The 15,273-nt window shown below is 39.6% G+C and overlaps 6 non-coding genes across 6 annotated transcripts; 3 read left to right on the forward strand and 3 right to left on the reverse strand.

Annotated features, from left to right (window-relative positions):
- Positions 1-239: 239 nt before the first annotated feature.
- TRNAS-AGA (transfer RNA serine (anticodon AGA)) lies at positions 240-321 on the forward strand. Its single transcript has one exon. It is a non-coding gene; the product is annotated as a tRNA-Ser (tRNA).
- Positions 322-2,854: 2,533 nt separating this feature from the next.
- Positions 2,855-2,926, forward strand: TRNAM-CAU (transfer RNA methionine (anticodon CAU)). Its single transcript has one exon. It is a non-coding gene; the product is annotated as a tRNA-Met (tRNA).
- A 705-nt stretch (positions 2,927-3,631) lies between these two features.
- TRNAS-AGA (transfer RNA serine (anticodon AGA)) lies at positions 3,632-3,713 on the reverse strand. The gene has a single exon. It is a non-coding gene; the product is annotated as a tRNA-Ser (tRNA).
- A 2,446-nt stretch (positions 3,714-6,159) lies between these two features.
- On the forward strand, positions 6,160-6,241 carry TRNAS-UGA (transfer RNA serine (anticodon UGA)). Its single transcript has one exon. It is a non-coding gene; the product is annotated as a tRNA-Ser (tRNA).
- A 1,980-nt stretch (positions 6,242-8,221) lies between these two features.
- On the reverse strand, positions 8,222-8,293 carry TRNAQ-CUG (transfer RNA glutamine (anticodon CUG)). The gene has a single exon. It is a non-coding gene; the product is annotated as a tRNA-Gln (tRNA).
- Positions 8,294-14,841: 6,548 nt separating this feature from the next.
- Positions 14,842-14,923, reverse strand: TRNAS-AGA (transfer RNA serine (anticodon AGA)). The gene has a single exon. It is a non-coding gene; the product is annotated as a tRNA-Ser (tRNA).
- Between the last annotated feature and the right edge of the window lie 350 nt (positions 14,924-15,273).

Here is a 15,273-nt window from a genome sequence, read left to right on the forward strand (position 1 = left end):
AGCTTATCTTATTCCAACAACCCATCAAATAAGAAATCTTTCCAGTTCTGAGGATAAAGAGTTACTGGGCAGTATGGAGCAACAGCATGATAGTCACTAGAATGACATTGAAAAATAGGAAACAACGACTGCAAATACATGTTCTAACATATGATTCAATCCTTCCAATACATAATTTGGTTTTGTGAAGACTAAGATTAAGCACAGCTATTTACTTTTATAGGAAACTATTTCATCATGTAGTCGTGGCCGAGTGGTTAAGGCGATGGACTAGAAATCCATTGGGGTCTCCCCGCGCAGGTTCGAATCCTGCCGACTACGTGGTCATGTGTGCGAGCTTGTCAAAGTTAACTGTGAGTTTGCTATTCCTTTCCAGTGGGTTTGGCCTAATATACATCCTTTTCCCCCAAAAAGAGTCCTAGCTTCACAGATATCTTGGTTTTTCCCGATATCAAAATCCTACGTGCTTCTCCATGCAATTGTTATCTTTTCAGAGATTTCTTTTCTCATATTTAACTGTATCCTTTATATGTCTCAACACATTCATATTTTCATCTGTCTGAGTGAAGTCAATCTACAACTCCATGCTTGCTTCACACTAATCTGCCCTGTTTATAGGGTAAATAAAGTGCCAGAAATAAATGCTATCTGAAGACTGTAAAAATTATTTTGCCTCCATGTGACTGGAAAACTGTGTCTACCAAAAAGAAGTACTCAGCTGATATAAAGTTTATTTTCCTTGCCTATTGAGAAGTTTAACATTTATAGTAAAGGCAATAATCATGGTATGAAGCTCAAATGATAATTGAGGTTATACTTGATGAATAAAATCTATCTTATATCCAGGTGCTCTAGCAGTTCAGTTTCTCTCCACAATAAAATAAATTTTTGTATAACCTTTCAGACTCATATGTGTGTATAATATTCCGTCCACTCTTTATTTTTAAATGAATGGTAGCAAACTTAAATCAAGTGATAGTCCTGGTTATTTCTTTACCTTAAAATATATATTCTGACCCATACAAAATTTGCCCAAGTAATTTTTTGACAACAGTACAGAGAAATTCATTGGAAGAGGGATAGCCTTTTCAACAAACGGGGCTAGAGCAATTGAACATCCACAGGCAAAAACAAAAACCCACATTAACCTAAACCTCATCCCATAGAAAAACATTAACTTAAGTCACAAACTGAAAAGTAAAATGTAAAACTATAAAACTTTTTAGGGAATAACTTAGGAGAAGATCTTCAGGATCTTAGTCCTTAGACTTGATACCAAAGCCCAATCCTTAACAGGAAAATAGATAAATTGGACCTCATCGAAATAAAACAAAACAAAACACTTTTATTCTTCAAAAATACACTATTAAGAGGTTAAAAAAAAAACCTACAGATTGAGAGGAAACATTTTCAAACTGCATACTTGACAAAGGACAGTATCTAGAAAATGTACAAGAATTCTCAAAACACAACAGATTAAAAAAAAAATCTATTCAGAACACGTATAAAAGTCATGAAGAGACCTTTCATTAATGAGGATACACAGATGGCAAATCAGCCCATGACTAGGAACACGTACAGGGAATTTGGCTCCGTTTTACACAATTGACTCTAGCAATGACAAAATCCCCCATCATTAACTACCTTACAGCTTTCCCACACACCCTTTTCCAGGTCTTGGCTCCAACCTTTCCATTCCCTAGAAAGTGACATTAATGCACAGGTCATAGGCCCGGCAAACCTCTTCTGGAAGGAGGCGACCATGTTCTGCTAGTGCTGGAGGCAGTGGATACAGATGTACAAGCGATGACCCCTGTAAAATTCTGCCTTGGGCTGTCAACACTAGGTCTGCAGGTTTTGTGGCAGAGAATAAGGAAAAGAGCAGCAACTCCGAGAATCTACTGGAGAAGGCAAACGACCTGCAGAATTCAGAAGAAAAATTTTCATTCAAAAAAAGAATGAAGGACAACTCAAAGGGGAAACCAGCGAGCATCTTCCGAGGTTTGACTTCTTGCCGCTACAAACCACGCCTGCCTCAGGGGAAACTTGCGACAAAACCCTCATCTCAGGAAAGGGTTTTATCAGCGCTCTTGGGAGCTATCATTTCCAGTTCGGGGCCTGGCAATCTGTGGAGTTGCTAGGGCCTTCTATATTAATTCCTAAGAGTCTCGGTTTCCGAGCAATGAGACCACGTTCAAGGGAACCTGCGGCGTGACCCCACCTGTGATAGCGGAGAGCGGAGCATAGATGACTCCTCGTCGAGGGGAGGAGGGGAGGAATCGCAATCGGCTCTGAACCCCGCAAGAAGGGGGACTTGGAGAAAAGGAGGTTACTTTGGAGTCTCCAATAAGCGAGAGCAGCAGAGCAAATAAAACCAGCGCAGACACAGGAGGAGGGGAGTAACTAAAGCTGAAACAGAGAAATTGACCACTGAAAACATCGGAATGCATGCCTGGGAAGAGAGAACAGAAGAAAGGTAGTTGGTTCCGCGACCCAGAAGAAATCGTGAGGAAAGGTGAGGAAGAAGGTGACTCTTGAAAGGTTTTAAAAGGCTTTGCTGGACTTCTGTTCTGGAAAGCCGACACTCTAGCTGTCATTGATACCTACCTATCTGTCATAATTCCCAACCCACAGGAAAGGATTGGCATCCTCTGGAAGAAAGTGTTGAAAATTTGTGAACTGCAAGCTAGAGGTTGTGTGGCATGAACATTTTGAGAATGGCATGGACTCTAAGGGTGGGAAAGAAAGTCAAGAGCACAGAGGAGAAGAATGAAGAATGAAGATGACAGCCTTAAAGTATTGGGGAAGTGGATAAGAATCAAGATTGAAAAGTATCCTTTTTTATTGCATGGTGAGCAGAGTGGCGCAGCGGGAGCGTGCTGGGCCCATAACCCAGAGGTCGATGGATCGAAACCATCCTCTGCTAGATTCGCTTGTTTTTCTTCACCTGCTAAAACACCTACAAAGTAAAAATGATAGTCAAAAGAAAGCCACCACTCTCGTCTGTCTTTCTGGGGCAGGATTATTTCTTTCTTGATCCAGCTGTATTCAAAGCTCACAGAATAATGGAAAACATTACCCAGTCTTATTCGTCTTCCACCTCAACAGTCTATTTCATCGATGCTTACTTGGCTCTCACTTAGAAGTGCTCAAAAAATGTGTTGAAGAGAAGAAGCCAGACAGTGAACAAGATTTATGACTGGAGAAGTGTTCTGGTAAGGGGGAAACACTCCTGCCAAGTTTTTTCTTTAGGGAAGACTGCTTTCTAAGCAAGGTTTTGATTTCAGGAAACAGGAAGACATTGCCAAAGCCTGGGACTCTTCCAGGGGAAAAAAGAAAACACCATTAGGACTGTGGTCGACTTATTTTAGAAGAAGGAGAAGAGGAAGGGGGAGGAGAAGGAGGAGGTGGAGGAGGAGAAGAAGTAGAGGGAGGGGTGGGAGGAGGAGGAGGAAGAGGAGAAGGATGAGGAGGAGAAGCAGAAAAAAAAAATGATAGAAAGAAGTAAGATTGACCTCTTTTTCACTGAAACTTTGAAGACAGCCCGTTTGGGGAAACAAGTTTCTTCCTGGGAGGCAAACATCAAACGGGTCCAGTGCGGAAGATTTTAATCTTCCAAGAGGGAAGATACCGTAGTCGGCAGGATTCGAACCTGCGCGGGGAGACCCCAATGGATTTCTAGTCCATCGCCTTAACCACTCGGCCACGACTACGTGGCAGTTATGTGCCTTATTAGCATTAATAGCTGTACAGAACTTTAGTTCTCTTCAAGGGGTCAAATGTTCAATCAGAAACTATTTTTGTATTAAGCAAATTTCTTTGCTCTGACAATATTTAGATGAATATTAACGATGTTGTGGCAAATTGGCAAGCAACATTTTCTCCTCAGATTAGAAGGACCCCTTATTCTGATGGTCTGATAGGAGACTAAACAAGAGACATCCTGAGAAACTAACTCCCTGCTCTGTCAGCTTCTGATGGAGAATCATGAAATACATACATACAGCTATTTGATTCGAAGGATCGTTTCACCATTTCAATGTATTTCACTCACCTTTCTCCCCATATCCATATGCAGGAATAACCATGGAATAGACCTCGAATAAAACAGCTCCCAAACCTTAAAAACCTGAAAACTTGGAGTTGGATCTGGCGTTGGGGAAGCTGTGGCTTAGGCTGAGGCTTGGCTTGGATCCCTGGCTGGGGAAACTTTCATACGCCACAGGTGCAGCCAAAACACACTCAAAATAACAACAAAAAAGTGAAAACATTTTGCAAATTTAAAGGACTTACAAAACTGTGCTCTTTTTTGAAGTTCTTTCAAAATGATTTTCTTTAAAAAAAAATAAAACAGTTAAATGCTAGCAAGCAAGAACAAGTGGAGAAATAAATGTCTTCATTAATTCTACCAATCTCTGACATTGATTATTTGAGAAACAAGTTTAGGATGGATGCTCTCATTGTGGACTGCATTGAACAAACAGATGAAAACAAAGGCACCCCAAATTTTGTTTTACTGGCTTTATAATGATCTATTCCATGGATGAAGAAAAATATTTAAAAATGTATCCTTTTTTTTTTAAATATCTGGGGTTTTTTTTTTTTTGCTATCACTTTAAGAAATAATAAAATTTTATTGTGCAGTACATGTTTCTCTTTGTTAAGATTATTTCTTAAAGGGAATGCTTCTTAAACTTCAGTGGGCACTAGAATCACCTGGAGAACTTCTTGTTGGAGTTCAAATTCTTGTATCTTCCTGCACCTGCCCCTCCCATCCTTGGGTGTTTTTAATTCTGTAGATCTGATTTCAAGCGCAAGAATTTGCATTTCTCACAAGTCCCCCAAGTGATGCACACACCGATGGTCAAGGGCAATACTTTTATAAGACATTTCAAGGACAATAAACTTCAAAACAGGTTTACTGTATTAAAGGTATAAATCCTTTATGAGTCTAAATGGAGGTGTATAGCAAGTGCCATGGCAGTAAGAGCAAATAACACTTGCAAAAATACAGTGAAGGGAGGATTATGCGTATTATTCTAAAGAAAAACAGAGGTGAAAGAGCTTTAACTACCAGAGAGATCTACTCCACCTTGATCATGGAATCAAGTTCCTTTCGTATCTGAGATTCTCTTCAAATCTACTAATTTATGCCTTGGCGAAGCACTTCCATTCCTAGAAATCAGAAAATCCTTGGTTTTGGAGTTCCTGATACTTTCATAAAAAGGAATCTGAGGCAAGTTTCTCCCTCATTATTGCATTCTCATAAATCAGATGGTCTCTGACTCAAGAATCAACCCTATTAATTCATCTAGATTTATTCTAACATTTACCACACATTTTCTTCCTTCCTTCCTTCTTTTCTTTCTCTCTCTCTCTCTTTCCTTCCTTCCTTCCTTCCTTCCTTCCCTCCTTCCTTCTTTCCGCTATTCTGTATTAACATAGATGCCTGGAAGGCCTATATTCTGAGTGACTCCCTTTTTCCTGGACTCCAGAGGCTGAGGCCTGCTGTCCCTTGGGAACTGTCTCGCATTCTTCACAAGGACGACACCAGTGACCTTCAAAGGAAGGGGTCCAAGACTTCTGCTGCCTTGTGTTTTCCAGTTAGGACAGAAATTACCCTCCACTCCCCGCCCCCCGAGCCCCGCTCCCGCCTCTCACTCCGAACTGTAGCCGCAGTCCGATTTCAACCGTTCTTTTGGAAGGACAAATCAGTTTGTTGTCATGGAAGAGATTTCTGATTTGGAATTTGACCCTGAGAGCAAATATAAATGACCACCGCATTGTCGCACGTTCCCTTCACTCGAGTTCCTTCTCCCGTTGGCATTGGAGACTCCAGGCTGTCTCGCGCTCACTCTAAACTCTAAGCTCCCCTTCTGCGAGTTCCCGAGAAGTAGATGTTGCTCTTGAGTGTCCGAGAGAGCATCAGCTAGTAGAGAGGCTCCAGGGCCCAGGAAGTTCAAGTCGCTTATCTAGGTGCTTTTTATTGAATTACATCACCAACTTGTTCTTCATTTGCTCTAGATGAGTGAGCTCTTTTATTCTCGAGCGAGAAGCCTGGGCAGGGCCAAGAAATGTTTGTTACCAGACCTACTGTTGGTGAACATGCCGCACACCCACCACTCGTTCACGTTAGCCCTCAGGGTCGATGTCATCTTCGTAGTCGTGGCCGAGTGGTTAAGGCGATGGACTTGAAATCCATTGGGGTGTCCCCGCGCAGGTTCGAATCCTGCCGACTACGGTTTTATCAGGAACTCTGCGCCGCAGAACACAACCTGTACAATGTCATGTTTATACTCCCACTACTAAAAGCACAGCGATATTCTCGTTGACTCCACACTACTGTCTACTCAAGGGTTGTTAGGATTCATTAAAAGGTAGGCACCGACAGTTTTTGTTGAACACTTAAGATGTACTAAGATTTGATTTAAGCAGGAGCCCAGTAATATTTCTATCTCCAGTTAGCAGATGAAGAAAGTGCTCGATGTCGACGATGAGACGGTATTTAAATAGACTGTGTGGTGGCAAAATGTATGCAGTAAAGACAGAGTTTTACAGCTGCAGAGTAGAGGCAGTTGCTTTTTTTTTTTTTCATTTTTATCTGGGAAGAAAATTTTTATCTAGAAATATAAGCAATGATAAGCAAACTTCTGTTTTGACCAAATTAAACATGATTCGTATATATGAATGATGTCGTATGAAGAGTAGATTCCACATACTGTGGCAGTAAAAGGGGTGTGACGAGACCATAAGTAGTGTTTTCCCACTGCAATATTATTTGGAAAAAAAAAAAAGTCCAAGGATGCATAGTGTTTTACACTTAGTGGCACATCGTGAGAAAGAAAACCAACACTCTCTGGTTTTAAATAATACAGTGTGTTTACATGAGAACCAGGAACTTCACAGAACTCATTTATTATGGAGGAGAATCTGGTTATGAATGTTTGAATAAGCAGTTTACCCAAAAGGGCAATGTTGAGAAGAAGCAGACAGTGAATAAGACCTGTGTATTGGGGGGTGGGGTGGGGGGAGTCTTAATTGTGAGCATACTTGGAGTGAGGGATATGTATTGGTTGTGAGAAAAAAAATGCTTAGAAATTCCACATATAACCTGGGTATCACCATAAGACTACTTTGGGGAGGTGGAATCTTCCCAGCCCCTAGTCTATGTGAAATGCCTCCAAATTCCTAATCCAGGAAAACAAAACAAAATGAAACAACTGTCACTTCATCTAAGGCAAATACTACACACACACACACACACACACACACACACGAGAGAGAGAGAGAGAGAGAGAGAGAGAGAGAGAGAGAGAGAGAGAGAAATTCCTGGGACCTGTGCAAAACTATATGAGAACACATTTAAAAAGGAAAACTTATACAAAGAATGTAATTCATAAAGAAATAATGGTACTCACTCAATTTATCTGAGAAAAAGGGATGTTTGGCTTTGTGGGTGGCACTGACCAGATGAACATTGAAATGAAAACATTATCATGGATTTCCCCCCAGTTTTTAATTTGAAATATGTTAAATCTGTCGGTATTTTAAAAATGTAATGAGTCTTACATGGCATTTTACTTAGAGTCACCTACTTTAAGATTTCCCTCTTTCTTTCTTTCTTTCTTTCTTTCTTTCTTTCTTTCTTTCTTTCTTTCTTCTTTCTTTTCTTTTCTTTTCTTTCTCTTTTGCTCTCTCTCTCTCTTTCTTCGTGATATGTCTGTCTGTATTTTATATACATAAACTGAGTTCAGTGGCACAGTTGATGGAGTGGGGGATGTCAGTAATTGGGCAGGTAGAGGTCATGCGTAGAAGAGAAATTTGTTTATTAACTGTATATTCTTCAGTGCTATTAGATTTATTTAATTCTCATGCTTGAAATAGCGAACATTTTTTTCTTTTTAATGTGCACAGAAAATAAACTTTATTAAGAGTTGTTTTTGCTTTTTATTAGAGTTGGTTTTCTAGTCTCAGTAGAGTGTAAAGATTCTGCAGTCTTCCACCTATACTTACTTCTGATACTTCTTTTCATTTTTATAAAATAAATTATATTAAGCCAGCATAAAAGTCCACTTCTGCCTCCTCACCCAGATGCAGATGCGTCTGGACTCACAGGAGCTCACAAGAGATGTCAGAGGCAAAACTGATTCCATTCATTTAGGTAGAGAATGTTTTCCCGCGGGGGGAGGAGGGAGTGCAAAATTGACGCAAAGCACCAGGTAGGTTCCACCGAGACTTGAACTCGGATCGCTGGATTCAGAGTCCAGAGTGCTAACCATTACACCATGGAACCCCACACAGGGCATCTTTCCCCATAATTGTCCCTGATGTGTCGTAGTAACTACTGAAAGCATTGTTTAATTTAATAACTGAAAATTTTAGTCTACATCGACTCACGAGAATCTTTCGAAGAAAATCCTAGGGAATTCTATTTTGTTTTTATTTTTTATTTTACTTTTTTGCCAGTACAGGAACTCATAGAGTGCCCCCCCCCCCCACTAACTCAGAATCTTGGTGATTCTAGGTTTCTTCATTAAGAAAAACAGAATGAGCACTGTTTATATACACCAGCCTTGGATTGGACGTCTTATATTCATTATGTAATTTAATACTTTAAGACTCACTGAGGTATTTTTAGTCTTTATATAGACGGGAAAACTGAGCTTTAGCGATTTCGTATCTTTCGTCTGCACCTCTGATCAATTTCAGCCATGTGATATTTTTCTCCAACTAAATTATTTGGTTATCAAATCGATTGCCTCTAGGAAGTCAAATTTTAATGTGTCGATTTCTGGCACATTCACGGAAGAAAACTTGCAAGAGAAGCTGTGCTTTCGAGGAAGTGGGAAAGGTATGCCTGAAGAAAAAAATGAATTTTGTCATGTGTAGCGATCAGTTAGGAGTGAATCAGAGTCGCGGCATTTCTGGACCAAAGATTCATCAAACTCGTCTTCGTCGAGAGGAAGGTGCCCAGGGAAGGCTGCCAGACTCTACTAAAGACATTCTTTACTACTATTCAGCAGACACCTTTTTCTTAGACCCAGAGCTCTTCCTTATAGATCCATCGGGGCCTGTCGATGCTTCCGCGTCCACTCCAGCCCAGTAGAGTCCCCTCTTCCTTTCAAGGCGCCTGGTCTCTCATCTCCATTCGGCTGCGCTCACCGAAGCCGCTCAGCAGCAAGTTTCTGTCGAGATTTCAACAGAGCTTTGGCCAATTTGTGTTTGTGGAATTTGTGTTTGTGGAATTCCAGGGGTGCTGGCTGCCGTCCCAGCACTCATCCCAGTGAATGCATAGGCCTTCCCCCACGACTGCAGAATGACTTCTAACGCAATGGAAGGAGATATGCCCCCTTAAATGAGGCGGCGCGGTGACCACCCGGGTGAAACAAATAACTGCCCTCAGGACTGTTCTGCCAGTTCAGTGACAAAGCCCTCTGCGTTGGCAGCCAGATCATTGCCACGCAAGGTCCTCCGCCTCCGCCTGTTCCTCATAGCGACTCCCTGCGGTGTGGTGCACTCGCCCACGCGGCGAAAGACTTCAGAATGCAACTTTCCTGCTAACTGGCATCAACAAAATTGCAAAGGGGGCCCACTTCTTCCAATAGTCTTAGTGGTTAAGAACACACACACACACACACACACGCACACACACACACATCTTGCAAAACATCAATCCCAGGCAAAATTCCTACAGTAACACCTTCTAAGGGCTACAGGACCTTGCACCAGACTCTGGACTGTGTTCGCCCAATTACAGCTGCGTGGGATCTCCAGCCCGTGAAGAAGGTGTTGTCCTATAACTCACAAGAGCGCAGAATAAAAAACCATAGTCAAAGGGAATAATTTTAAAGGGAATGTAGAACTAAGGCTTGCAAAGTACAGGAATGAAACCTCCCCTCCTTTCTTAAATATGCCATTCTCTTAGGCCAGATGATAGCCAGTGTCCCTCGCTAGTCACTTCTTTGTCTAGGGCTATTCTAGCCACTTCTTTGTCTAGGGTGTCTATGAAGAAATAAAAACATTGAACAGAGACGCTTCCGTGCTTGTGGGAAAAAGGAATTAGATTAGCACCTTTTCCAATTATTTGTCTCGTTTTTTTAATCCTGTGGAGGATCAGAATCTGTGCAAGGCACTAGAGACAAAAAGGAAACAAGATGAGGGCACAGCCCCTGTCCCTGTGGAGATTTTGTGTCTACTTGGATGGAAGATCCACCACTGTGTACAAAAAATAAAGCCCAGCCAGGGATAGGTTGGAGAAAGCTCTTGTCATGCAGTCTAATGGCACAGATAAGGGAAAGCTAAAATACAAATAAAACGGAAACTTTTATTTTGCACAAGATTTAATACTGCTACTCTGCAGGAAATGCTGGTCCATGATCTTCCTTTTACAAAATGCACAATAGGAGTGCAGCATATAGATCTTAATTATAAAAGATGGAGTGGGCTTATTCTGGCAACAACAACATAGCAAAATATAAAAGGGAAAATAAAGAATAAGCTCCATAATGGGCTTAGAATTATAGCTCAGACAAGCCCTCTAGCTATTTATTTTTAGGGAGACATGCCAACATCAGTATGTGAACATGAAAACCAACAAGGGCACTGCCAGTGAATATAGGAGTTTCCAATGGGGCTTTTATCCTTAATCTATTGGTGAACATTTGTTGCCTTAAGGAAGAAGACATTGAGCCCATGTAGAGAAACTTTTTGTGCTAGGTAAAAAGAATTTGCTTGGGGCCTCATGGCCATTGAAAGGCATTTAATGAATTTTTTAAAATAAGAAAATAAAGCTGGCATTTTTGTTTCTCTCCTCTTAATAGATAGTAAAGTTATTAAGGAAGACTTCCAAAACCTTTGCTAGCTTAGCACCCACCATGCGGCACATGGAATGGACAGTTAAGCACCCTCTCACACCAAGATTGAACTTAGAAACAAAACATAGCACTTAGCAAACCATACTGGGGAATTAATAAAATTATTAAAGACTGTGCCCCAGATTAAATTCTCTGCATTTGAGTTTCTCCTTTATATCATGTAGCCTAATTGTGTCTATCAAAAATTGAAATCACTGAAGTAAAATTAGGCATAAAGCTGCTGACAAAACACCTTCAAATTCAGGCTCCATGATTCATTAACCACAGTTTTGTAATTTAAGAGGCAAAGTTGCACCCACACCTGAGGCTGAGATTCTAGTCAAACCAGTTCTTGAGTGGCTTCTCATCTCAAAGTTGTTATGATGTGGGTTCCTGATGATTCAGTTTGGGGAGGCCAGAGTTAGATGTCTCTAGATCAGACCCGGTGGACTGAAGCAGGCTTGTTTTTAAGCACAGGGTGATCAGAATCTGCACTGCAGCTTATCCTCAATCTTCATCCAGAATTTCCCATGAGATAAACTGTACTTGAATTATGTTTTCCTCATTTCTTTTGATGAAAGAAACTCATAAAAGTATTTTTAAGTAGCAATATTGCTCTTAAGTTTCAATGGATAGTCTAAAGCTTCTATAAATTAAACAGATTTTTTTTTCCCTAGGCTTTTCTTGCAGTTGCTCAATCAGAGGTAACACCTGGTATCTCCTAGTTACAAATCATGCTTTATCCAGAATTTCCTGCTTCTGGAAATTAAAAAAATGGAGAAATAAATTCCAGGAATTGATGGAAGAACAAAGAGAAGGATTAAAAAATATCACAATTATAGTGGGATTTTTTGCACCATATAACTCTCTAAGAAACTAATAAAAAGCATACATGAAAAAATAACCATCAAAGTGATGCAATTCATATTGTATACATATAGTACATACATATATATATATGGAGAGAGAGAGCGAACATTGCTCATATCAGCTTCTGGATTCAAATTTCTTCCAAACACACATGGAATTATTTCAAACTTGACATATATCAGGCTGCAAAGCAAGTCTCCAAAAACATCACAGGGGTTAGTACATGCTAAAAATTATCACAGAAATAAAATTATGTCAGAAATCAGAACATAAAAATTAAAATTTGTATTTGTGTACAAAATAATAAATGCACTTCTAAATAATTTATGGTTTAGGGAACAAACCACAATTGAAATTAGGAACAATTTTACACAACATTGTAAATCAAATATACTTCAATGAAAATATTGAAAAAAGAAAGAAACTAGGAACTATTTTGAAATAAATGATAAAAAAAGTACATATCAAGACTACTGTGCAGCTAGAAGTGTATTTAGAGGGATTCTCTGAAATATATATATAGATATATATCAAATAAATGCTTAAGAGTAATGCTCTAGGCATTTGTTATGTGAAATTAAGAAGCGGCCACTAATTTATTGCCAAAGAAACTTCAGGAAAAGAAATAAGCAAAGAGCAGATATTAATGCAATAGAAACTAAATACAAAATGGAGTCAGAGTGTTCATTGAAAAGAAAGCACAACTCACACTTTTAGCAACAGAAATGGACTATATTGAAAACGAATCATCCTGTGAGTTTGTGTTCATTAGCCCAGAGAGCAAAAGAATGTGTGACTGTGGAGAAAGGTTTAATATTTGACTTTCAGGCACTGCTATAAGCTCCAAGAAGGCTCCTGGAAAACCTAGGGCTTTCCGAAGAAATGATGTGACTGTGGTGTACTTCAGGATTATAGCATATGGTTGCTTTATGAGGAAAATAAAGGAATGCATTTTAAAAAAATTACTCAATGAATTTTATTACATTTATAGGTGTACACCAATCATCACAACCAAATTTTATAGCATTTCCATCCCAAACCCTCAGTGCACCCCCTACTCTCCAATCTGTCTCATTTGGAAACCATAAACTTTTTCAAAGTCTGTGAGTCAGTGTCTGTTCTGCAAAGAAATTCATTGCGTCCTTTTTTTAGATTCCACATGTAAGTGATAGCATTTGATGTTTAAAGTAATGCATTTTTCAAAATGAAACCAAAAAAGCCAACCAAACCAACAACAAAAGTGATAATCTGTTTTCTTTTTGACTTTTCATTGTGAGAAAATATACTTGACATAAAATCGGTCCTTTTAACCATTTTTTAGTGTAGAGTTCAGCAGAGTTAAGTACACTGACTTTGCTGTGCTACCATCCTCACCATGTATCTCTAGAATTTTTTTCATCTCAAACTGCAACTCTGAATCCATTAATCAATAACTACCCATTTCCCCATCTTCCCAGTCCCTGGCAACCACCATTCTACTTTCTATCTCTGAATTTACTCCAAGTATCTCATATAACAGAATCACAGAGTTTTTGTCCAGCATATTTTATATAGGATGTCTTCAAGGTTCATCAATGTTGCAGTATGGACCCGAATTCTACTTCTTTAAAAAGAAGGCTGAATAATATTTCATTGCATGTGTGTTTTATATATGTGCTTTCATTTATCCATTCATCTATCAATGGATACTAGGGTGGCGTCTACATTTTGGCTGTTGTGAATAATTAGGCTATGAATAAGGTTGTACATATATGTGTTTGTATCTCTGCTTTCAGTTATTTTGGGTATATGCAGAATTCACTTGCTGGAATATATGGTAACTGTATTTTTTTCCCCAACTTTACTGAGATATAATTGACCTATCAAACTGTGTAAGTTTAAGCTGTACAGTGTAATGCTTTGATATATGTATATACTGCAAAATGATTACCACGATAAGGTTAACACTTCACCAAAAGGAGTATGAGGGTGACAAATAGCACATGAAAGGATGTTCAACAACATTAATCATTAGGAAATGCAAATTAAAACAACACTGAAATATTATTACACACCTATTAAAATGGTTTAAATTAAATATATAGACGTGATCAGTGTCTGGTGAAGATGAGGAACAACTAGAAATTTCAGTAATTGGTGAGAATTTTAAAAAGCACAGCCCCTCTGGAAAATAGTTTGACAATTTCTTATAAAGTTATGTACTTCCCATGTGACACAGCAATCACATTCTGGGAATCTATCCAAGGAAAATTAAAATTTATATATGCTAATATTATTAATAATTTTTCCCCTTATAATTGCCTCAAACTGGAGAAAACCCTATATATCTTTCAGTGAATGGATGAAGAAGTGAACTGTGGTACATCGACACAATGGAATTCCCTTCAACAGTTAAAAAGGTACACAATTTTGATATATGCAACAGCTTGCCTAAATCTCAAGGCGTATTCTATCTCAAGTGAAACGCTAATCTTAAAAATTTACATTTTGGAGTTCCCGATGTGGCACAGTGGGTTAAAGATCCCACCTTGCCCTCACCTGTGGTGTAGGTCGCAGCTGTGGCTCAGAATTGATCTCTGGGATTTGCATATGTCACGGGTGCGGCCAAAAAAGAAAAAAAAATTCAATTTCCATAACTTTCTCAAAAAGGTCAAATAAAGGAATAGAAAACATATCTGGTTGTCAACTGCTATCCGTGGGGTTAGGAGGTGTCTATAAAGGGATAACACGAGGGAGGTTTGTGGATTGATAGAACTCTTCTGAATCCTAATTGCGGTAGTGGTTACATGACAATATGCTTTTAATGTCAAAAAGGCAATTTTATTCCATGACAAATATTTAAAATAAAATAAAAAGTCTTAACACTTCAACCAACTTTCTAAAGCAGCTTGCTTAGAGCGGGTTCTTGGGTGAGAGAAAACTCAGACATTCTCGAGTCTTGCACAAGGACGGGGGCAGGAAGTTATTAGTGGTCTACTAGGACAAACTTTCTGAGGAACAATTGGTGTTCTCTTGTTTGTTTGTTTGTTTTTCCTAGGCAGCACACGGGGTTTTACGTGGCTTGGGAAATTCTACGTAGTATCTTAATGTTTTCATCTTTGGCGTAAAAGGTTTATTCCGTAGTCGGCAGGATTCGAACCTGCGCGGGGAGACCCCAATGGATTTCTAGTCCATCGCCTTAACCTCTCGGCCACGACTACAGCTGTAGGAAGTGTTCTCATTATAAAAGCAAATGTGATCGATATAAAGATAATAGGCCTATGTAGACAAAAAGTGTGTGCAACGAGTTGGGCAAAAACTCTCAGGTGAATGAAAGTTGAGAGAGGAAAGTCAAACTCTCTCCTCTCCAGCAGTGCCCGACATTTAGGAGCCCTGGGAGAGAGTACTCGCTATACAGGTAGCTTCTTTTCCAACCAAATTCAGGTAGATTCAACTAGCGCCTGCTTCCGTGGCGAATTGGGTTAGTGCTGGGTGCTGGGGTCTGGGAAACCGGAACTGAATTGACTCGGCGTATTCCCAGTTTTAGGCATGCGTTGGGACCAACCCTTCG

The sequence above is a fragment of the Sus scrofa genome, chromosome 7 (assembly GCF_054392235.1).
Source record: "Sus scrofa isolate SSC_HxYL_T2T_F1_AM1 chromosome 7, Sscrofa_HxYL_maternal_Yorkshire_Landrace_v2.0, whole genome shotgun sequence".
NCBI lineage: Eukaryota > Metazoa > Chordata > Mammalia > Artiodactyla > Suidae > Sus > Sus scrofa.